Source organism: Lissotriton helveticus, chromosome 3_1 (assembly GCF_964261635.1).
Source record: "Lissotriton helveticus chromosome 3_1, aLisHel1.1, whole genome shotgun sequence".
In the NCBI taxonomy this organism is placed as follows: domain Eukaryota; kingdom Metazoa; phylum Chordata; class Amphibia; order Caudata; family Salamandridae; genus Lissotriton; species Lissotriton helveticus.
In genome coordinates, this window is record NC_136061.1 from 1,281,975,884 (window position 1) to 1,282,000,284 (window position 24,401).

Below are 24,401 nucleotides of genomic sequence, written 5' to 3' on the forward strand. Positions count from 1 at the left end.
GGCGCTACCCGGTACGCGGACCGGAAGCTAACCTCGCGAAATTTTTAAAAAAAATGTTTTTTTTTCGCACATATGGGCCTCCTCAGCCACCCTCAGAAAACCTAGGGGGTCAAGATAAGTCTACCGTGCCCCCTTCTACCCATTCTGAACATTAGTTGCCCTCCATCTTGTATCTTAATTCGACCGAAACACAAAATGGTGGACTCCCGTAACGCTTCAGGTTCGCGTACCGGGGCGCTCGCCAGTTCGCGTACCGGGGCGCTCCCCGGGAAGCGCTGCATCAAAAAAGGTGGGAAAGTAATTTACAGAAAAACGACTGGAGACACTTTCACCAAATATAGATTAGCTCATACTACATACCAATCCCTATCATTTTCACAAATTTGATTGAAATTCCATTTAGCCATTTAGCCTGTAGACCTCTCTAAATACCGTGAGGTAAATTACTTCACAAAACACATCTGAAGTGTTGGAATTGACAACCAATGAAAATGTTACTTTCATTTTCTACTTTTTTTACCTGACATTTGATTGGTTATATACCTGAATATATATAAAGGAAGAGAAGGAAACACAGCCATTTTGACTACTACTTCCTGGTGTACATTTCAATTGGATTTTCACTAATCACTTCAACTTCTTTGTAAAGGTAAGTTGTTATTTTAAAAACTGAAGTATATTGTGCACTATCAGTTAATATGGTAAACTTTTTCTGATAGTTATATACTATCCCCCTGTAGTAGTTATAGATTTAGATAGACTTCTCTGTTATAGTTATGGATGGAGTTAGGTTTCTCTTGTATAATTATGAATTTACTTACGTTAAATCACATACACTTTTTTATATTCCTACTTCCACTCTGATACTATACACTGCCCAAAGATAAATTCACTGATAAAAACTGCCTATCTAAAATTAATCCCAACAGTGCCCTATCTCTACTAATATATTTTTTTTAATCCAAATTTCAGGCAACATGGAAGGCGAACAGAAAGTTTCATTTCAAATTGTCCTGCAAGAGAGCAGCCAAGAATTAATTGATCCAAATTATATAGAATTTATGGATGAAACTTGGGACCAAGAACTACTGCAATGTGTGCAAGCAGTAGATGACCTCCTTCAAAATGAGGACATTTTACACACTCAGAGATTACAAGCTATGTTCAATGAAAATGACGACATTTCAGACAGTGAAATGTTAGAAATGTTATTAAATTTTGAAACACAATCACAATAATAAATAATTGCTTAAAAAATAAAGAAATTAAAAAATAATCAACAAAACCAACAATCAATTAACATACAGTATTTTAAAAGTCTATCATTCTTTTTTCCTTATAGTACGCTCCCCAGAACGCTTCCCGGTTCGCGGACCGGGCGCTCCCCACGCAAAAAAACAAAAATGTTCTATTATTTTTTTTTGCACTGCGGGCCCCTTTTAAAGCCTCCACATCAAACCTAGGGGGTCAGGGAGGATCTACTATGCCCCCTTATGGTCATTTCCCCCTTTGTTTTGGCCTCCTCTTGTCTCTCGATCCTACCGAGAGACAAGATGGCGGCCGCTCCAGACTGTTTAGAATGTTGACAGACACCGGAGAGACAATCAGCTTCGCTACGCGAAGTTCCGTTACGCGTCAGGTACGCGAACCCGAGCGCTGCCTGGAGCGCGCTTACAGATATATATCTTTTTTTGAACGTTAATTTCTCAAAATCCACTGGAGCACATATATTGAGACCTAGCAAAGGCACATCGGGCTAACAGTCCCTACAATTTTGCCAAGTTTCGTGCAAATCCATTCAGCCGTTCGGCCTAAAAGTGAGGCCAACCGCCCTATGGAAATTAACATGGGAAAAACATGTTTTGGGACCCCCCTTTTTTCTCGGCCACCCCTTGACGAACCCCCCCAAATTTCCAGGGGCTGCTCAGAAACAAAATGTTCCATTTTCCTGAAAATTTCAGCCAATTCCGTCCACAAACGCCAAAGTTATTAGACATAGAATTTTCAAAAATCCCATAGGGAAAAAATCCTAACTATATATACCTACTGGCGACCGCCAGTAGGTAATAATTATTCAAAGCATCACTTTTATCTGAAACAACCTGCCAATGGCAGTAATTAAATTAGGTACGACACTGCACTTTAACTTTTTAACTCGGCCGTACACTAGAAATTGGCCGTACATTTGAACTAGGCCGTATTGACCCACCAATCTTCCACTCTGCTGCGCACATTGTGCCTGCAGGCCCCATTGTGCTACAGCCAACAGTAAGGAAATTTGGTACGACATTAAACCTTAACTTTTTAACTTGGCCGTACACTAGAACTTGACCGTACATTTGAACTTGGCCATCTCGGCCCACCAATCACCCACTCTGCTGTGTTTGCTCTGCGCATATTGTGCCGGCAGGCCCCAACGCGCTACAGCCAACAGTAGCATTACTTGACATCCAGGGCACCGCATACTGCACTGGCCCACCGGGGTACCTGAACACAGGCAGCCTCCCCAAGATTCTACTCAGTCCATACATTGTGGGTTAGGGCAATAGAGTCCAGGACTACCGGCAGGCCAGTCCCTCCTCCCCGCCTACCCAGTGCACATGAGGAATCTACCCCTTCCTGGGGACCATCGAATGACTGCACCTCCATTGTTGTGCATCCCCCTTTGTTGTTAACTGTCATCGCTCTGCCTCCGTGAAGCCTTGCTCTTCTGCTGGGTGGGTGGGTGGTCGACGACGCTCCTGTAGCTCTGCTGTGGTCCGAGGGGACAAAGAGAACGAAACCCCCTGTTCACAGCCTTAAATACCACCTACATTTAGTTTCTCTGCGCTGCCTCCCGATGACATCACTCAGCCAGCCCTTCCATTACCAGCCCCTCCTTCTCAGGGACCCGGAGGAGGCTCAGCCCCGTGGCGCTACTAAAGGCGCCCCTCCCCTAGGCGTGGGGGTGCCTGCTCAGAATAAGGGAATCTGTCCAAACTGTATATAATAAAAATTGTTTGCTTGCATATTCAGTTACCAGTTATTGCAAGCTCCACAGGTTGCTGTGGTGTTAAATTTAGTTTTTACCATATGAGACTCAGAAACACTCTTTTCCGGAATTTTACTTCAGCTGTGTCTGGCATCATTGCAAAGGGATAACCTGCCCAGGGGCCAGTTGTCACTTTTAATTATACCTACTAGTATCTCATCTCCTGTGAGGCCACACATCCAGAAGGCTGCTGCTCTGTTTTACTGACACTTCGATCCCTTCTTTGGTTCCTATTGCCAAGGAAAAGTCATTTGAAGGTGCTGTGAGTTTTGCACCAAACCAAATTTCAGTGGACTCCTCTCTCCCACATCCACGTCTTGATCTGTGAATTCATAAATGAATAGAGCCTTGAGCTCCAATCCTCAAACGACGTGTTGCTGTATGTGCCTGTGCAAAAAAAGGTGCAGGCAATCCAAAGCTCTTTTTTATTTAGAAAATGAAGATTGTTTTAGATATGGAAAGGCTTTAAAAACTGCTATTTCCATTTTGAAATCCTACTACTAGTTGCAATTACTGCTTGACATTGTTGTTTTCTGACAGGCTTTGTTGTCAAGATACTACACTCATTGCACATATTCAGTAAGTGTTCTAACATAAGAACACCAACATCCCAGTAGCAAACAATTTGCTGTAAAGTTTTCTGCACAGGCATGGTTCTGCACAAGCAAGGATGCTTGCCCCCCTCCCCCCAAACCTTTTACTGTGTTTGAAAGGTTTCACACACTATAAATCCACCCTTGTTTAGTATCTGACCTTACCCTTTTCTCAATCTACCTCTTCAAAGGTTTGAGGGGCGCCTGGCTCCAAAATATTTTGCTCAAGGGGGGCCCCTGTGTAACAAAGTTTGAAGCCCTCTGCATTAGTTAAACAGAAATGAAAAGTAAATGTTCTCTCTGTAACAGTGCCACTCTTTAAACAAGACAACAGAACTGCTCTGTAAACAAACGGGGATTATTGATTTGTTCCAGAACAGTACTGTTACAGTGCATGCGTTTAATTTTAATTCCTCTTGCACTACTGCAAAGTAAATGCTCATTAATAGTAATTCTCGGTAAATAAATCGTTGGTGTTGATTGCATAGCAGTTTGATAGAGAGCGCAGTTACTTTGATTTAGTGCACTCCTGCCCAGTGCGTGCTGGCTATTGTTGTGCATGAGGATTTTTTTTTTTTTTTTTTTACAAAAGAGATGGTTTTGTCACCCAAGAGCCTTCTTTCAAACAGTGATCTTCATTTTCTTAGGGGTGATCCGTGGCTACAGTAATTAGGCGCAGGTCGGAACAAGGAAGGACAGGTGGGCTGTGCCTGTGCGGGCAGACCTACAAAGGACGGCAGTTGAGCGGGGGTGGCGGGTGGTAGGGTGACTATCTGCCTTTGCAAGTCTGAGCCTGCTAAGAGTGAAACTTTCATCCCATGTCGGGAGCAGGTGAACATTATACTGCATAATGGGTGTGGGAGGAAGGGGCTGCAGGAGCTGGTGCTGCGGGGGTACTCGTCACCCCATGATGAAGTGACGTCACCACTTGACACTCGTGTTCCCTAAGAAGTTTCAAGTTTTATTTATTATGATAAAGGAACTCTTTATGAGGTCCACATAAAAGCCAGAATATACATACAAAGCAAGAAGCACATAAAATGTCATTTCAACACTAAGAACAAAATAAAAGTTAACATCTTAATACAGGTCCAAAAAACATTTAAAGAAACTGTACAGTTTAAAACAAAACATTTCATTAGGTGGGTTAATCAAGGCCGCCTGAAATGACGAAGCTGAGAGAATGTTGAGTTGATGGCAAATTGGTCGTAACCATCTACGCCTGAAAGGCATCAGGGCAGGACAAACAAAAATAACAAGATTTAAGTCCTGGTCATACATCTGACAAAGATCACAAAGTGCTGAATGGCCATACCATCTGGCACAAAGAACTTTCAACGGAAGCAGATTTTGTCTTATTAAGTACACTAAGCGTCGAACGCCATGAGAGATGTTCCAGTACATATAAGGTTGAGCTTTCCGCAAAATACAGGACTCAATAACAGGAGTACAACCTTTTTTTAACAGCCGGGAATCTCTATCCTGACAAAACCCCAGTTCCCATGTGGTAGACTTCAAGATGGTTTTTAATTGGTAAGAGGATAAAGAAAATAAAGTCTCTTTATCCAGTTTCAATTGTACCACGGCAAATCTGAAGTTTTTTACAATCATGGAATAGTCATTGAAGTTTCCCAGCAATTCATTTTTTATAAGATGTCTTAAGGTGTTCCCTAAGAAGTCTGCTCTGTAAGGGAGATGGGCGGTCCATGCTCCAAGGTATTTTTCACTGGTCTCAAGCGGCCGCACAGCAGACGAGCTGGACTGGTACCCGCGGGTAGGGACAGAAGAGTGCTGGTACTGATGAAAGAGTGCCGTTGGGCCGCCCTTACAGTCCCTTGGCACAAATTAACCACTGTAGTCTGGGACTACACTACATTGACAGTACTGATAAGCAAAATACATGCCTGTACTAATAGAATACCGCGGGTAAAGTCCAGAAGCCTCAATGCCCCTGGGTGCTCAACTGCATATTTATTCACTTTACAGAAGCAAAGTTAATGAATACATCTTTCTGGTTCCTTCAGGGAAATACCGTGGCACAGTCTTAGGGCCATATGTATTAAGGAAAATCTGGTGCAAAACAAGGAATCGCAAAATTTGCGATTCCTTATTTTGCAATTGCATTTAAGGAATCACAAATTTAGCGATTCCTTAAATGCAATGTATGAAGCAAAAAAAAATGCAAATTGTCTTTAACCCCTTCGATGCTGATGACAAAGCCAGCTCGTCATCAACGTTACCTGCGGTGCGCGGATGACGAGCTGGCTTTGTCACGATCAAGCCATTTTTGAAATTCCCGCGTACAGCGGGAAACCGCGTTAGCGCGGTAGCGGTTAAGGAATCGCAAATCACCCCCAACTTCAAGTTGGTGGTAATTTGCGAATTCCTTGAAAAATGCACATTTTGCGTTTTTCAAAGTGTCATGTGACGCACATACATGCCCTTAAGCAGTCTAAGTCCTTTACATCGTTAGTCTCTGCCAGTTAAGGCTCAGCCTTCTCCATCATTAATCCACTGGCATAGCTCAGTTTGTGCAGGCTGAATCTAGGAAAGAGAGAAAGCAGCATTCCTCCCAAATCTTCCTCGGTATGCCTTCTGCACTGCCTTCTCCTTTCCCCCAGATTTTATAATGGTCTGTTACCTCCCATTATTCACCCCTGAGCAACCTGTTGCCTATTCTGTTTCTCCTAGGTGGTACCCTCTTGAATAGCACTTTGTCTGATCTAGGCTTCACTGCCCTGCCCCTATAGGAACCGGTCCACTCCCTCCCACACACAAGGGGTTAAGAGAACATGGTGGTGATGATGGCGTTCTCTGCCCAACCTAATTCTAATTTTCCCAGTTGTCTGCCCCTCTGCCCAGGCAGTTGATTCCCAGTCCTTCCGAATGAATAGGAACCAACCGCCTTGCCTCATCAGCTCTGGGTGGATGAAAATTCTCATGTGTCTGCCCCCATGGACTGAACCCCCCTCCTCCACTAGGTAAGCGGCTCAGAGCAGCACCTAAGGGACTTGAGGACAGGAGCTCACCGAGGAACCCTTCCCCACAGTCTTCACCATAGCACTGTGCTACAGTAACTCCTAGGGCTGACACTTCTTCAAGGTGGAGAAAAGCACACCAGAGTAATGGTACTATCTTATGATGCCATCAAATCATTGTTAAAGAACCCCAAATAGTTTTTTTCAAAAGTCTGTGCAGAGTGTGTTAACAAGAAAACCTCTATTTTGACAAGAACATAAAAAAACTCTCCCACCAATCCTGGTGTCACTGAAGCACTTTGGAGGCAACAGAGAAAGCTTACATAATCTTTAGGGAAATAAATCCTACCTGCATCTAAGTGGAGTACTTAAACCTACACACAGACACATTCCACCACTTTCAGTTCATGCACCAATGAGACTCACACATAGGCACAGTCAGTACTGTGTGTCCTTGCCACTTGCACCCTTTATTCCCTGCCAGCTTATCTCTTTTTTTAAAATAAATTTTATTTGGTTTGCATCATAACAGGCAGGGACGGACTGGCTGTAGCGGACATCAGGCATTTTCCTGGATGCTGGAAGGGTGGGGGCTGGTTTTGCAGCAGCAGGGGCATTTATTTAGGGACTAGGGGCTGGCATTGGAGCAGTGCTGCAATATCAGGCCCCAGTAACAAAAGCAGCGTGGGTTGTAGAGGGGGAATGAAGGGTGGCCTTACAAAATTGCCAGGGCTGCTTTGAGGGGTTCCCAGTCCAGCTCTGAGAAGGCACACTCCACAATGTAACTAGTAAGCTTTGGGGAAGGGATGTGGTCTAATAGCTAGGGCGGTCCATCTCAAATATCGGGAACCGGGTTCGAGTCTCCTCAATGATGCTCAGCATACCCTGATTCTAGGCAAATTACTTAATCTCCCCATGCCTACCAAAAATGAATGGGTCTTTGTGTTGGGCAACTGGTGCTCATATAAAGTGCTGTGATACCTTCGGGTCAAGTTCGCGCTACATAAAACTCAGGGAAAAAAACCGCTAGTCGGCTTGTTCCCACCAAACATCATAATCCCATGTGAATCATTAAACAATCCTCCCTCTTGCCCTACTCATTCCCTCCCGTAGTTGCGTCCAAGTGGCCATGTGTGTTGATAGCATTCCGTTAAAAGTAAATGTGGTGTCCCAGCAGAGATCAGAATCAGAATTTGCTTTATTCGGTTAAAATTTAAAACCATCAAAGCGCAATACAAAATTTCATGGGATAGAGAATACATTGCAGAGATCATAATGTCTAGGGCGTGGCTTAGGTGCCGGAGAGAATGGCCACCGCTCTCGGGAGCTCCGAGACATCGTAGAGAGCCGAGACTCCTCCGGGCGTTCACAGTTGTTTTGAAGGTCATGGAGCCGTACATTCCGAAACCGGAATTCCTCCTGCATGTACTGGCATCTGCGCGGAGACGCGGGGTGAGCTTGCAGTATGATTTCCTGGCATTGTGTAGCGTCCGCGGCTCGTTTCTGAGTCGCGGACGCCATTTTGAGCATTTGCGGCTCCCCGTGCGTCCTGCAGCTATTTGCCTAAGATATCTCGCCCTAAAGTGACTCCTGTAAAGTTTTTGTGGGCTATGAGCAACAACTCTCCTCTAATTTACATTGCTTACTGATTTATATGGCATGTGGTCTATTTTTGGTGACCTTGGACAGTTTTTTCTTCTCTCCTCAGCAGTGAATGTCATCTACCTGGACACCATTTTAGATTTCATATTTTGTCATTTTTCCACGGGTCTCACTGGATTATAACAATGTGGTTCCTTGCTTTTTCATGAATTATGACTCTTTATGTACTTAAATGGTCGACAGCTCACTTCACATACATTACCTGAATTTTTTGCCTTTTTCTCAATTCTTTCCATTACATTTTGGCTCACCATTCCAGGGTCTTGTGAGCTTCTCCTAATATTTTTCTTCACTCTTTTTGCAAGGACAATGGCCCGTTCTAACCGTCACTACACACAACTTATTAACACTACCTGCTTGCCATTAGAGGACAATAATCCTTTCAGTGTGCTACAGGATAGTATTGATGACACAACTGCTGAATCTACTGGTCTCAAAGGTTCATCTCCTGGCATTTCTCGACCAAGCACTAAACCTAACTCTAAAGTACCTTCTGTATCAGGGAAACGAGTGAAAGCAAATCCTCCTTCTCCCACCAACACATCCTCTTCCATTTCTATGGAACTTCTCATTGAAGAAATACGCTTACTTAAACCGTACATGGCCAAAACGAATGTTCGCCTTCAGAGTGTTGAGGATAGCTGGTCCCATACTGAGCAACGAGTGGCAGATCTTAAGAGGAAAATTACCTCAGAGCAGGCAATCTCTGACCAGTTTCCAGGAATGCATAAAGAAATACAATCACACAAGCAACAGATTGAACATTTGGAAAACCGCAACAGATGCAACAATCTACATATTTATGGCCTTGCAGAAGGTCTTGAAGGTCCTAATCCGATATCCTTCTTTCAATCCTTCCTGCAAAAACACTCCTCGGTCTTCCAACTTCTCCACCATTGAATATTCAACGTGCACACCGATTAGGTCCACCCTCTCGTTCTGCCAATTTTGAATCCTCTTCAACGAAACCTAGAGGTGTTATTTTATACTTTCTAGAGTATACAGATTTGATTAAAGTTATTCAGACGGCTAAACAGAAGAGAAAACTTACCTGGAATGGCACCAATCTCTTCTTTGCCCAAAAGTACGCTAAAGCTACCGCAGACCGTCGCAAACAGTTTCTGGACATGAGACTTGCTCTCCGTTGCCTGAATGCACTTTATGGATTATTTCATCCTTGTCTCGTCAAAGTGACTTATAATAATAAAACTACAAACTATGAAGATCCTGAACTTCTTCAACAATTCCTCAGCTCCTGCAGTGACGATTCCATCGACACTCCTCGATTATAATCGTTTTAATGTTTTTTTGATTACACCACATATGTCTGTTGTTATTTGTTTTCAGCCTAATTTCTGGTATAGTCTGTTATGCCCTGGGATACCCTTCTAATGTCTTCTTTTTCTTTTTATCAGGTGTGGTTCTGTGATCTCCTTGATGTATGAACTTTTTGTCTTATGCCTGGAGGTCGTTCTCCCTTTGCTGCGTCCTCTTGGAGTATTCCGTCCGGTGTGCTGTTTTCTCTTATGTGGTTCCTCCATCCCCACCTTCATTGTCCTTCTGTGGTATGTATTTTAGACTTCTTTATGCACTATCTTATATTGTTTGTTATGTTGTTTGCTTTTATCTCGTGTTTTCTTCATTCCTGTTCTCTGTTCTCTCGCTCCTTTTTCATTTCTTTTTTTCTTTTCCTTCTTCCTCTGTTCTTTTTCTCTTCTCTTTTTGATGAAAACTATATTTCTATTTCTTTTCTTTGTCTAATCTGGAACTAATGTTTAATTTTTTATCACTTTACTCTTTATCCTTCTTTCGTATTTTCCTTTAGTTTTTCTATTACCTGCATAACAATTGTTCAAGTTAAATGTATTTAACTGTTATATTTTTGTTTCAATTTTATACAATTATCTCAGTAATAAGCATAATCTTTTTATTTCTTGCTTAATAATTGTTCAAGTTAATTTTGATTGAATCCGTTTAGAGTCGTTACATGAAACGTTAAGGGTATAAATAATCCCATAAAAAGACAACGGGTATTAACTCATTTATCTAAATTAAATGCTGACATAGCACTAAGTCAAGAGTCACATTTATCTGATGCTGAAGCATCTAAATTAAAACGAGGATGGGTTGATAATGTTTTCCCTTCTCAAGCCTTAGGCAAGAAAAATGGAGTTTCTATTTTATGTCACAAAAATATCAGGTATCTATCTCCCATCAGGAATGTGACTCGGAAGGTCGATGGGTAATAATCAAGCTTTTCATAGATCAGATTCCTTTAGTTCTGTTTAATACTTATGCACCAGTTAATGTTGGTAATGCTTTTTGGACTCTTATATCTGAGAAGCTTCTTTTGATGAACGATGAATATATTATTTTTGGAGGCGACTGCATTCAGGTTTTTGACCCTATACTGGATAGACACTCTTCTGTTACATTTTCCAACACTAAGATGCATTCCCAATTTACTTCCACCATACTACACAAGTCCCTAGGGGACGTTTGGAGGCTTTGTAACCCTGACACTCGAGAATATACCTTTTACTCCCCTTCTCATTACTCGCAATCCCAAATAGATTACCTCTTTTTTAGTAAATCCCTATCTCAACAGATTTCCCATTCCGAAATTGGATCTATTTTAATTTGGGACCATGCTCCAGTTTTTGTAGATTTTGATGTGTTACCCTTCACTCCACATACACGTAGATGGCAATTTAATAATACCTTATTAGGTGATCCTACTTTTACAACCCAATTCACCTCGTTTGCTTCCGAATTCTTTTCAATAAACTCTACCCAAACTCTGCTCCTGTTCTGATTTGGGACTCTTTTAAAGCGGCTACCAGGAGCTTTGTTATAAACGTTGTTTTTCGTAAAAAGAAAACCTTTGAAGCTAAAACGACCCAAATACTTGCTGAAATTAAACAACTTGAATATTCTTACAATCACTCAAATTCTGAATCTTCCCTAAAAAAACTTATTGAAGCTAAATTTAAATGTAATAAAACTTCTACGGAAGCCGCTTCTTCATATCTTTTAAAGAGCAATGCTCGTTACTATGGAGGTCAAAATAAAATGGGGAAATTAGTGGCAAATTATTTAAAAATTTGACGCAATCGTACTAAAATAGAATCCATACGGAATAATGCTGGTATCTCCTTAGTTAAGGACATTGACATCTTAAACAAGTTTGTTTCCTTCTACAAAACTTTATACACCCCTGAACGTTATCCGTCCTCAATTGACCTTGATTCCTATTTCCATTCTATTGTAAGCATGGGCTGAAAATTCGTTCCGCTCGCGGAATTTGCGGATTTTCCGTGATTTCGCGATGCGCGAATCTCGCGAAATCGCGGTAAAATCCGCGAATCAGCGGGGACGAATTTTCAGCCAAGCACTTACAGGGTTACAGCAGCAGGTGCAAAAGTTGAAGCTAATTTTTTGTAACCTTTTACAAAAGGGTTACAAAGAAATTAACTTCAACTTGGGCATCTGCTGCTGTAAGCCTGTAAGTGCTTCCTGGCGCCTCGTTGCCTACTTGCAACTATTCTCTGACCCTGCTCTGACCCTTGAAGCAGGGTCAGAGAATAGTTACAAGTAGGCAATGAGGCGCCTGTCACGAAAATTAAACCTCAACAGGTAGCACTGACAGATATAAAAACAAGCATTTGCAATGCAATAGGTCTCGCATTAGGAAAGTTTGAGCTATTGGTCTTGTAAATGACAATTATTTTTATTTATGTGTTGGTTTTGAAAATAGCTAAATTAATAGCTTTGTCATTTACAATGCGAATAGTTATAACTTTCGCAAATGTGAAACATGTAGCATTTGTAATACAACATGTTTTGTATTTACGTGACTTAGCTGTATTGATATTACAAATTACAATGGCTTTTAATTTTTTTAAATAATTAATAATTAAATAAAAGTGATTTTAATTTATAATGGCAATAGCTTAAACTTTTGTAAATAACTTTTGTGAAGATTATGTTCAGTGTATTTTATTGTGACGAAAATCCAAGAACAGAAGTGAAATATTAACATCTTTTTGTGACATTTGTAATAAAGTTTGAAACATTGAGAGAACATATTTGAACCAGTTGTTGTTGAATGGTTGCACAGATTGATGCTGGGGTGGCGCTGAGTGGTGCTGTAGTGGTGCTGAGTGGTGCTGTGGTGATGCTGAGTGGTGCTGTGGTGGTGCTGAGTGATACTGGGATGGTGCTGAGTGATGCTGGGGTGGTGCTGAGTGGTGCTGTGGTGGTGCTGAGTGGTGCTGTGTTGGTGTTGAGTGATGCTGTGGTGGTGCTGAGTGGTGCTGTGGTGGTGCTGAGTGATAATGTGGTGGTGCGAGTGATGCTGTGGTGGTGCTGAGTGATGCTGTGGTGGCGCTGAGTGGTGCAGTGGTGGTGCTGATTGGTGCTGTGGTGGTGCTGAGTGATGCTGTGGTGGTGCTGAGTGATGCTGTGGTGGTGCTGAGTGGTGCTGTGGTGGTGCTGAGTGATAATGTGGTGGTGCTGAGTGATGCTGTGGTAGCGCTGAGTGATGCTGTAGTGGCGCTGAGTGGTGCTGTGGTGGTGCTGAGTGGTGCTGTGGTGGTGCTGAGTGATGCTGTGGTGGTGCTGAGTGGTGCTGTGGGGGTGCTGAGTGATGCTGTGGTGGTGCTGAGTGATAATGTGGTGGTGCTGAGTGATGCTGGGGTAGCGCTGAGTGATGATGTGGTGATGCAGAGGGCAGAAAGGCACAAAAAACAGTCTAACAAAGGGCAGAAGGGCAGAAAAACAAGGGAAAAACGAGTCTAACAGAGGGCAGAAGGGGACAAAAAACCAGTCTAACAGAGGACAGAAGGGCAGAAAAACAAGGGAAAAACGAGTCTAACAGAGGGCAGAAGGGCACAAAAACGAGTCTAACAGAGGGCAGAAGGGCACAAAAACAAGGGAATAACAGAGGGCAGAAGGACACAAAAAACGAGTCTAACAGAGGGCAGAAGGGCAGAAAAACAAGGGAAAAATGAGTCTAACAGAGGGCACAAGGGCACAAACAACGAGTCTATCAGGGGGCAGAGGGGCAGAAAAACAAGGGAAAAACGAGTCTAACAGAGGGCAGAAGAACAAGGGAAAAACGAGTCTAACAGAGGGCAGAAGGGCAAAAAAAACGAGTCTAACAGGGGGCAGAATGAATCCCGCCCTGCATGTTTGTCCACGAAGATGCCACCTTTTTGTGCAATACCTCTACTCAACTGGAGTACTTTCTACTGTCTAATCAGTAAGTGCTCCCTCGTTGGCTAAATGTATAGGGGCAGATTTACAATAACTGGCGCATCCCCAGGGATGCGCCAGTTATTGTGCGCCGCAGCTCTGCCACCCTTGGTGCGCCGCATTTACAATGCGGCGCACCATGTGGCAAAAACGGCACATATGCGTCACGCATCTGTGCCGTAAAAGCAGCGCATTGCTGGAGCTGCGTAGCGCTTGCGACGCAGCTCCAGCAATGCTCTGGGGGGCCCTATCTCCCCAATGCTGCATCAAGCCTTGTGCCTGCTTCAAGCAGGCGCAGGGTTTTGACGCAGCATTGGCCTAAAAGTGACTGAGTGAAATCTTGTAGATTTCACTCACCCACTTTTAGGAGGTGTTCCTGCGCAGGAATGTCCTCCCCTGTGCCGGAAAGCCTCCTGATGGCGCAGGGCTTTACAACGTGACGCATCTCTCAGATGCAAAAAACACAGTTGATGGACAGAATGTAGAACAATGTCATACATTCACCCCAGTACAAGGATCTGGGCCTAAATCCATTGTTTTTTTGCACTCCACACCATCCTGGGTTAGACACTGGCTATATGCAAATCAGCTCTGACCCTGTGCCTCATGGGAACAGTCAAGTCTGAACTACCAAGCCATGTCTTTCCCAGACCGCAATCAAGCATCCAAGGACCGGTTTCTGGCTATCAGCCTTCATCAGCCTGGATAGCTTGACTCCAGTGGTGTGGAGAGCCTGGGACTCACGTCTGAGCATACCCAGCCCACTCGGGGTGAAAATAGCAAAAAACACAGTTGATGGACAGAATGTAGAACAATGTCATACATTCACCCCAGTGCAAGGATCTGGGCCTAAATCCATCGTTTTTTTGCACTCCACACCACCCTTGGCTCAAACGCTCCGTCCATCATCCCCTTTTGTATCGCTTTGTTCGCCCTAAGTGTGGCAGGGTATGCTCAGACGTGAGTCCCTTGCTCACTTGGCCACTGGATTCAAGTTAGCCTGGCTGATGAGGATTATGAATCCGAAACCGGTCCCAGGATGCTTGTTTCCGGTCCAGGGAAGACATGGCTTGGCAGTTCGGGCTGGACTGTTCCCATGAGGCACAGGGTCAGACTGATTTGCATATAGCCATGTCTGAACTGGGGTGGCCGAGTGAGCTAAAGAATGGTGATGGATTAAACCCAGATCAGTTGACTGGGGGTGAGTGTTTGATTTGCTCAAACGCTCCGTCCATCATCCCTTTTGTATCGCTTCGTTCGCCCTAAGTGTGGCAGGGTATGCTCAGACGTAGGTCCCTTGCTCACTTGGCCACTGGATTCAAGATAGCCTGGCTGATGAGGATTAAGAATCCGAAACCGGTCCCAGGATGCTTGTTTCCGGTCCAGGGAAGACATGGCTTGGCAGTTAGGGCTGGACTGTACCCATGAGGCACAGGGTCAGACTGATTTGCATATAGCCATGTCTGAACTGGGGTGGCCGAGTGAGCTAAAGAATGGTGATGGAATAAACCCAGATCAGTTGACTTGGGGTGAGTGTTTGATTTGCTCAAACGCTCCGTCCATCATCCCTTTTGTATGACTTTGTTCGCCCTAAGTGTGGCAGGGTATGCACAGACGTGAGTCCCTTGCTCACTTGGCCACTGGATTCAAGATAGCCTGGCTGATGAGGATTATGAATCCGAAACCGGTCCCAGGATGCTTGTTTCCGGTCCAGGGAAGACATGGCTTGGCAGTTCGGGCTGGACTGTTCCCATGAGGCACAGGGTCAGACTGATTTGCACATAGCCATGTCTGAACTGGGGTGGCCGAGTGAGCTAAAGAATGGTGATGGATTAAACCCAGATCAGTTGACTGGGGGTGAGTGTTTGATTTGCTCAAACGCTCCGTCCATCATCCCTTTTGTATCGCTTTGTTCACCCTAAGTGTGGCAGGGTATGCTCCGACGTGAGTCCCTTGCTCACTTGGCCACTGGATTCAAGATAGCCTGGCTGATGAGGATTATGAATCCGAAACCGGTCCCAGGATGCTTGTTTCCGGTCCAGGGAAGACATGGCTTGGCAGTTTGGGCTGGACTGTTCCCATGAGGCACAGGGTCAGACTGATTTGCATATAGCCATGTCTGAACTGGGGTGGCCGAGTGAGCTAAAGAATGGTGATGGATTAAACCCAGATCAGTTGACTGGGGGTGAGTGTTTGATTTGCTCAAACGCTCCGTCCATCATCCCTTTTGTATCGCTTTGTTCGCCCTAAGTGTGGCAGGGTATGCTCAGACGGGAGTCCCTTGCTCACTTGGCCACTGGATTCAAGATAGCCTGGCTGATGAGGATTATGAATCCGAAACCGGTCCCAGGATGCTTGTTTCCGGTCCAGGGAAAACATGGCTTTGCAGTTCGGGCTGGACTGTTCCCATGAGGCACAGGGTCAGACTGATTTGCATATAGCCATGTCTGAACTGGGGTGGCCGAGTGAGCTAAAGAATGGTGATGGATTAAACCCAGATCAGTTGACTGGGGGTGAGTGTTTGATTTGTTCAAACGCTCCGTCCATCATCCCTTTTGTATCGCTTTGTTCGCTCTAAGTGTGGCAGGGTATGCTCAGACGTGAGTCCCTTGCTCACTTGGCCACTGGATTCAAGATAGCCTGGCTGATGAGGATTATGAATCCGAAACCGGTCTCAGGATGCTTGTTTCCGGTCCAGGGAAGACATGGCTTGGCAGTTCGGGCTAGACTGTTCCCATGGGGCACAGGGTCAGACTGATTTGAATATAGCCATGTCTGAACTGGGGTGGCCGAGTGAGCTAAAGAATGGTGATGGATTAAACCCAGATCAGTTGACTGGGGGTGAGTGTTTGATTTGCTCAAACGCTCCGTCCATCATCCCTTTTGTATCGCTTTGTTCGCCCTAAGTGTGGCAGGGTATGCTCAGACGTGAGTTCCTTGCTCACTTGGCCACTGGATTCAAGATAGCCTGGCTGATGAGGATTATGAATCCGAAACCGGTCCCAGGATGCTTGTTTCCGGTCCAGGGAAGACATGGCTTGGCAGTTCGGGCTGGACTGTTCCCATGGGGCACAGGGTCAGACTGATTTGCATATAGCCATGTCTGAACTGGGGTGGCCGAGTGAGCTAAAGAATGGTGATGGATTAAACCCAGATCAGTTGACTGGGGGTGAGTGTTTGATTTGCTCAAACGCTCCGTCCATCATCCCTTTTGTATCGCTTTGTTCGCCCTAAGTGTGGCAGGGTATGCTCAGACGTGAGTCCCTTGCTCACTTGGCCACTGGATTCAAGATAGCCTGGCTGATGAGGATTATGAATCTGAAACCGGTCCCAGGATGCTTGTTTCCGGTCCAGGGAAGACATGGCTTGGCAGTTCGGGCTGGACTGTTCCCATGAGGCACAGGGTCAGACTGATTTGCATATAGCCATGTCTGAACTGGGGTGGCCGAGTGAGCTAAAGAATGGTGATGGATTAAACCCAGATCAGTTGACTGGGGGTGAGTGTTTGATTTGCTCAAACACTCCGTCCATCATCCCTTTTGTATCGCTTTGTTCGCCCTAAGTGTGGCAGGGTATGCTCAGACGTGAGTCCCTTGCTCACTTGGCCACTGGATTCAAGATAGCCTGGCTGATGAGGATTATGAATCCGAAACCGGTCCCAGGATGCTTGTTTCCGGTCCAGGGAAGACATGGCTTGGCAGTTCGGGCTGGACTGTTCCCATGAGGCACAGGGTCAGACTGATTTGCATATAGCCATGTCTGAACTGGGGTGGCCGAGTGAGCAAAAGAATGGTGATGGATTAAACCCAGATCAGTTGACTGGGGGTGAGTGTTTGATTTGCTCAAACGCTCCGTCCATCATCCCTTTTGTATCGCTTTGTTTGCCCTAAGTGTGGCAGGGTATGCTCAGACGTGAGTTCCTTGCTCACTTGGCCACTGGATTCAAGATAGCCTGGCTGATGAGGATTATGAATCCGAAACCGGTCCCAGGATGCTTGTTTCCGGTCCAGGGAAGACATGGCTTGGCAGTTCGGGCTGGACTGTTCCCATTGGGCACAGGGTCAGACTGATTTGCATATAGCCATGTCTGAACTGGGGTGGCCGAGTGAGCTAAAGAATGGTGATGGATTAAACCCAGATCAGTTGACTGAGGTGAGTGTTTGATTTGCTCAAACGCTCCGTCCATCATCCCTTTTGTATCGCTTTGTTCGCCCTAAGTGTGGCAGGGTATGCTCAGACGTGAGTCCCTTGCTCACTTGGCCACTGGATTCAAGATAGTCTGGCTGATGAGGATTATGAATCCGAAACCGGTCCCAGGATGCTTGTTTCCGGTCCAGGGAAGACATGGCTTGGCAGTTCGGGCTGGACTGTTCCCATGAGGCACAGGGTCAGACTGATTTGCACATAGCCATGTCTGAACTGGGGTGGCCGAGTGAGCTAAAGAATGGTGATGGATTAAACCCAGATCAGTTGACTGGGGGTGAGTGTTTGATTTGCTCAAACGCTCCGTCCATCATCCCTTTTGTATCGCTTTGTTCGCCCTAAGAGTGGCAGGGTATGCTCAGACGTGAGTCCCTTGCTCACTTGGCCACTGGATTCAAGATAGCCTGGCTGATGAGGATTATGAATCCGAAACCGGTCCCAGGATGCTTGTTTCCGGTCCAGGGAAGACATGGCTTTGCAGTTCGGGCTGGACTGTTCCCATGAGGCACAGGGTCAGACTCATTTGCATATAGGCATGTCTGAACTGGGGTGGCCGATTGAGCTAAAGAATGGTGATGGATTAAACCCAGATCAGTTGACTGGGGGTGAGTGTTTGATTTGCTCAAACGCTCCATCCATCATCCCTTTTGTATCGCTTTGTTCGCCCTAAGTGTGGCAGGGTATGCTCAGACGTGAGTCCCTTGCTCACTTGGCCACTGGATTCAAGATAGCCTGGCTGATGAGGATTATGAATCCGAAACCGGTCCCAGGATGCTTGTTTCCGGTCCAGGGAAGACATGGCTTGGCAGTTCGGGCTGGACTGTTCCCATGAGGCACAGGGTCAGACTGATTTGCATATAGCCATGTCTGAACTGGGGTGGCCGAGTGAGCTAAAGAATGGTGATGGATTACACCCAGATCAGTTAACTGGGGGTGAGTGTTTGATTTGCTCAAACGCTCCGTCCATCATCTCTTTTGTATCGCATCTCTCAGATGCGGCACGTTGTTAATACCCAGCACCATGGCACATCTTTTGTGCTGCCGCTGCGTCACAAAAGGTCTCGGTAGAGGGCGGCAGTGGTGAACCAGAGGGTGGCAGTGATGAACCAGAGGGTGACAGTGATGAACCAGAGGGAGGCAGGGGTGAAACCGAGGGTGACAGTGCTGAACCAGAGGGTGGCAGTGCTGAACCAGAGGGTGGCAGGGGTGAACCAGAGGGTGGCAGGGGTGAACCAGAGGTGCTGTGATGAACCAGAGGGTGGCAGTCGTGAACCAGAGGGTGACAGTGGTGAACCAGAGGGTGACAGTGCTGAACCAGAGGGTGGTAGGGGTGAACCAGAGGGTGCTGTGATGAACCAGAGGGTGGCAGTGCTGAACCAGAGGGTGGCAGGGGTGAACCAGAGGGTGGCAGGGGTGAACCAGAGGGTGGCAGTGATGAACCAGATGGTGGCAGGGGTGAACTCGAGGGTGGCAGTGGTGAACCAGAGGGTGTCATGGGTGAACCAGAGGGTGGCAGTGGTGAACCAGAAAGTGGCAGTGGTGAACCAGAGGGTGGCAGTGCTGAACCAGAGGGTGACAGTGGTTAACCAGAGGGTGGCAGTGGTGAACCAGAGGTGCTGTGATGAACCAGAGGGTGGCAGTGGTGAACCAGAGGGTGGCAGTGGTGAACCAGAGGGTGACAGTGCTGAACCAGAGGGTGGCAGGGGTGAACCAGAGGGTGCTGTGATGAACCAGAGGATGGCAGTGGAGAACCAGAGGGTGGCAGGGGTGAACTAGAGGGTGGCAGTGGTGAACCAGAGGGTGGCAGTGCTGAACCAGAGGGTGACAGTGGTTAACCAGAGGGTGGCAGTGGTGAACCAGAGGTGCTGTGATGAACCAGAGGGTGGCAGTGGTGAACCAGAGGGTGACAGTGCTGAACCAGAGGGTGGCAGGGGTGAACCAGAGAGTGGCAGTGCTGAACCAGAGGGTGGCAGTGGTGAACCAGAGGGTGGCAGGGGTGAACCAGAGGGTGGCAGGAGTGAACCAGAGGGTGGCAGTGGTGAACCAGAGGGTGGCAGTGATGAACCAGAGGGTGGCAGTGGTGAACCAGAGGGTGCTGTGCCCATACACGACCGCATGGGTAACTTCTCCTTGCAAGCGGCCTGCGAACATGCAAAAAGCCCCGCGAACACGCAGAAAATCCCGCGAACACGCAAAAAAACAAAAATCCGCAAATTCGCGGATTTTGCGGATTGCGAATCTGATCTCGCGCGAATTCGCGGAACGCGAATTCGCAAATTTCGCCCACATCATTCGTCATCTCCCAGTGTTGATTTTTTCACCTTAAACATAGATATCATTCTTTCTGAAATTACTCATGTAGTTTCTGTATTGAAAAGGGGAAAAGCTCCAGGTCCGGATGGATTTACTATGGAATTCTATGCACATTTCGCTAATCTACTCCTCCCACGTCTTTTGCTTCTTTTCTTACTGTTGGCGCTTCTTCTGGTACTTTTCAGGAAGCCATGATCTGTTTAATCCCTAAAGATAACAAAGATCCATCTCTTTGCAAAAATTACCGTCCAATTTCCTTAGTCAATCTTGATTATAAAATATTTGCAAAAATTCTTGCTCTCTGAATTGACTCTATTTTACCTAATCTCATTGGCCCTGAACAATCGGGTTTTGTAAAAGGTTGTTTATCCTCTGATAATTACAGAGTCTTTTTTAATATCCTTAGCAAAGCCTCTTCCCTTGATTATCCTATTGCAGCCATAGCGCTAGATGCTGAGAAGGCATTTGATAGAATTGGATGGGATTTTATGTTTCAAGCTCTCAAATGGATAGGGTTTCCTCCTAAATTCATATCTCTTATCTCGCTATTGTTCTCAGGTCCAACAGCCTCTATTTTTGTTAATGGTAAAGTCTCTGACTATTTCCCTCTTCTTAGAGGTGTATGTCAAGTGTGCCCTCTATCTCCACTTTTATTTATAATTGCTTTAGAACCTTTCTTAACCAAAATTAGGCAAGATACTCAGATCACCGGTTTTCAGCTCACTACCTCCCATGCTAAAATGTCTGTTTACACGGATGACATCCTTTTATATTGTTCTAATCCTTCTTCTTCCATTCCAGCTTTTATGAAGCAGGTTGATATTTTCTCTCCTTTGCGGACTTCTACGCTCGCCTCTATGCAGTGCGACCAGCTGACGCATCCTTAACTACCCTCCTGGGTGGGGCTGATGTCCGTCTCCCATCTATGGCTCCCGAAACCGCAGAGGCCCTGGAGAAGCCCCTCACCCTAGACGAAGTCCGGGTGGCTATCCCCCTCCTCCACTCCGGTAAGACACCGGGCCCAGATTGGTTTCCACAGGAGTATTACGCAACCTTCCGAGACATCCTAGCCCCCCGACTACTGGGCCTGTTTCGACATGTAGTGGAGGTTGACTCCTTTCCCCCCGAATCGAACTTGGCCACGATTGTGGTCATCCCGAAGACCCGACCGCCCTCCACGAACTGTGCGGACTTTCGTCCAATATCCCTGATTAATACTGAAATCAAGCTCTTTGCCATGGTATTGACCCAGAGGCTCAAACCCCATCTACAGGATCTGGTCCTCCCGGACCAATGCGGTTTTATGCCGGCCAGAGGTACTCGCCACTGTATCCGCTGCCTTCATCTGGCCTTGGCCCAATTGGCCACCTGTCCCCATATTTGGCCCTCCTCTTCCTCGACTTTGAGAAGGCCTTTGACACATTGGGATGGGCATATTTACAAGACGTGCTCGAGGCGATGGGCTTTGGCACGCTGTTCCGCCGGCACGTAGGGATCCTGTATGCCAACCCCAGGGCCCGGGTGCTGGTCAAAGGGGCGCTCTCGGAGGCATTCCCGATCTGTAGAGGCACGCGCCAGGGGTGTCCCCTTTCGCCACTCCTGTTCGCGCTAGCGATGGAGCCCCTGGCCACGCTCATTCGACAAGACCCCCTTGTCCCGGGTTGGGCCTGGAACGAAAGTCACGTAGACAAAATAGCCCTCTATGCTGACGACGTGCTACTGTATCTAGCGGACCCGGCGACTTCGGGCCCCAAATGCCTTCACATCCTCATGGACTTCGAGAGGGTCTCTGGCCTCCACCTTAATGCGGCCAAGTCCACCCTAATCCCACTACATCCTTCCCGGGACTGCTATGATTGGAAGTCATCAATCCCCCTCAGGCACCACTCGCTTAAATACCTGGGGATATGGGTGGCCCTCCTGCCAGAGCTGGAATGGGCATTGAATATCACCCCCCTGGTGACTCAACCCCCTGGGGCGCAGCGCGTTATTTAAAATGATGGTCCTCCCCGCTTCCTGAATATCCTGCAAAACGTCTCCATTTCCCTACCACGCTCCTGGTTCAGCAAACTTGACGGGGCCCTGTCCCGCTTCCTTTGGGGTGGCGGCAGACCGCGAATCTCCCTGGCACATAGTCGCATTCCCTCCTTTGACGGGGGTCTAGGGGTGACTTACCTATATCTCTACCATCTTGCCACAAAACTGATAGTTATACACGATTGGTACGCGGGCGGCTGGTCTGACCCAGCGTACCGGGTGGAACTCGAGGATACGGACTTCTCTCAGATCCAGGCGTTCCTATACGGTAGCTCGGTGCCACGAACAATGGCACCCATCACTAGGACGGTCCTCATGGCCTGGCGAGCTGCCCTGCGCCACACGGATTGGGACCGTAAACTCACTCGCCAGACACCACTCTGGCACGGCACCTGGCTCTGAGAGGTGTCGTCCCCGACCGGATTTCGTCGGTGGGACCTCATCGGCGTGTCGGTTCTTGGAGACGTCTGGGTGGGGGACCATATCCGCGTCTTTGCAGATCTCCAACAGCGCCACGCCCTTCCCCACGTACAACACTTTAGATACCTACAGCTGCGTCATGCCCTCCGTACACACCTTCCCTCTCCGACCACCCTCCCAGAATTCAGTCCGCTGGAAGCGCAATTAATGATGGGTAATCTGGGCAGGGGAGGAGTCTCCTGCATATACCGCTCCCTCGTAATAATGGCCCCACATCCCTAGACCAGCTGCGCACGTGCTGGGAGGGCTGGGTGGGCCCCCTAGAAGAGGCGGATTGGAGAAATGCCCTAATGGCTCCACGCACCCTGACCACGTCCTCCAAGCTGCGTCTAGTGCAGACATATTATCTCCATGCGGCATACCTCACCCCGGAGCGCCTCTACCGCGCCCGCTTGCGCCCCTCCCCAGACTGCCCGAGATGTGACTCTCCCCCGCGGATTTTTATCACATGGTGTGGCTGTGCCCGGCCATAGAGAAGTTCTGGAGGGGGGTGGAACGAGAGCTCACGCAGGCCCCTGGGCTGGGAGGTCCCTCACGACCCGTTGCGACTGCTGTTGGGGATCTTTGATGGCCTCGATGGGTCACAGATGGATAAACGCCTACTGGGAACGGCGGTGGCCGTGGCCAAGAGGGACATAGCACGCCACTGGTCGCGCGCTGTTGCGCCCACTGTGGGGGGGGCGAGGAGGGGGATGGATTGGTGCGGCACCCAGGAGGAGGCCCTCTTCGAATCCCGGGGCTCCCCAGAGATGTTCCTCAAATTATGGAGGAAGTGGTTCAACATGATTCCGCCATAGGTCTGGGTATCACGAATGTCTTACACTGTGCTGTTACTGTCGTGTACGATGAATTATTGCACTGGAGTGATCTGACACCGCTTGTATGCCTTGCTGATTCTGCCCCATTGTCTATCTTGATTTATGAGCTGCTATTAATGAACTCCTTTTTGTTTTATATGCTTAATAAAGTTGATTATAAAAAAAAGTTCTTTGTCTTAAAAAAATGATTAAAAAAATACCATCTTGACTTTTCATAAAAACAATCTTCCCGTTGGCTTTCGCATGATCAAAATGTACCTTCCCCTATCTCTTTGACTATAGAAAATTATTTTATAACACCTTTTAAATTTAAAGAATCTCTTGCCTTTACCAATAATATTTCTTCATTCCGGATTCCGGTCATTGCCCACACTCGCAAAATTCTTGCCCCACTTCTGCCTTCCTCTTGCCCTTCTCTTTCCTCCTTAGATCAACAACCCATTTGGCATAATTCTTTACTGCGCAATACAAATCATACTTTCTATTGGAAATCTTGGAGAAATAAGGGATTACTTTGGATTTCGCAATTATTGTTATATAATGTTCCTTTATCTTTTGCGGATCTTCAAACACAATTTGCCTTACCCTCGTCATATAGAACCCAATATGATCTTTTGTATTCTTCACTTTTTCAATACCTTTGATCCTTACCATCATTGCCTTCCCCTTCATCCAGCAATCCCACACTCTTGGATTTTTTGTCCTGATTGCAACTTGATCTTGATATTTTTTAATAATGTTTCTTATACATATAGAAATTGTTTCATATGGTATTTTTTCTCTTAAGACTGTTATAGAGTTCAGATTATAAAGGTATGTATATTCTCTTCTTCCTTATTTCCATCCCCCCCTTGTCTCTCTTTATCTTCCCTCACTCCTCCCCTATATTTCTTTTCATATTTCTGATATATATATATTATTCGCTTGGAATGTTATTTATTATAACAAATATTTTCTTTTTATGTATTGTATTATGTTAAATCTTGCTTAATAAACTTTGTTGTTAAACTTAAAAAAGAGATCATAATGT